Source organism: Psammomys obesus, unplaced genomic scaffold (assembly GCF_907164565.1).
Source record: "Psammomys obesus unplaced genomic scaffold, mPsaObe1.curated_primary_1811, whole genome shotgun sequence".
NCBI lineage: Eukaryota > Metazoa > Chordata > Mammalia > Rodentia > Muridae > Psammomys > Psammomys obesus.
In genome coordinates, this window is record NW_026590062.1 from 12,216,139 (window position 1) to 12,216,990 (window position 852).

At 62.7% G+C, this 852-nt stretch overlaps 1 protein-coding gene across 4 annotated transcripts in view; it reads right to left on the reverse strand.

Annotated features, from left to right (window-relative positions):
* The window catches only part of Clip1 (CAP-Gly domain containing linker protein 1), a 117,001-nt gene that overhangs the window by 113,652 nt on the left and 2,497 nt on the right, over positions 1-852 (reverse strand). The window lies entirely within an intron of this gene.

Here is an 852-nt window from a genome sequence, read left to right on the forward strand (position 1 = left end):
ACACACACACACACACACACACACACACACACACACACACACACACAAAGAAAACTACAGAATCATCTCCATGCTCTTAAAAAAAAAAAAAAAAAAAAACAAAACCTAATTGGCGCGCAAGTTTTTGCTAAAAACAGGTATCCACCGATTACAGACTTAACGTGTCATTTCTTCATGCCCCAGAGGTGGGGCTGGCCAGGGAGGAAGGGGGTGGTGAGCGGTTCCTACCAGACGGAAAAGCCACATGAAGTGGAGAGGCGACGGGGTTTCGGGGCTGGACTTCAGACACAAAATCCGATAGTCTGCTGTTCTGGTTTTGTTTTCTTTGTTGTTGTTGTTGTTTGATTTGGAATAACGCAAGACCTCCAAATTCGATAAAACCCAGAAGGCTCTGCTTCTAAGACACCCCCCGCCCCCACCCCGAACAAGTGTCATCCGCCTTCCGCGCCAACCCGGGCCGCCGTAGCAGGTTCGGGTGACCCGGCAGCCGTGATTTCCCAGACCTGGCACCCCGCGTCGCCCGCCCACCCTCCCGGAGAACCACGGCCCGGGGGTCCGAGGGGAACAAAAGCCGGGCCGAGCGGGGACGGGGGCCACGCAGGGCCGGGCCCCGGCGACGCGGGCCAGCAAGGGCGCCCTCCGGGCCGGCTCGCGGACGCCCGCGCCCCGGGCCTGCCTGAGGAAGGGGCGAATGTCGGCGTCCGGGGCAACAGGTCCGACCCGACCCGCGGCCTCCACGGCGACAGGGCGGTCCCGGAGCCCCCGCCGAGCGGGGAGGACGCCGGCCGGGAAGCCGCGGCCGGGGCGGCGCGGGGGCCAGGAGTCCACGCTCCATCTTGAGGCGGCGGGAGG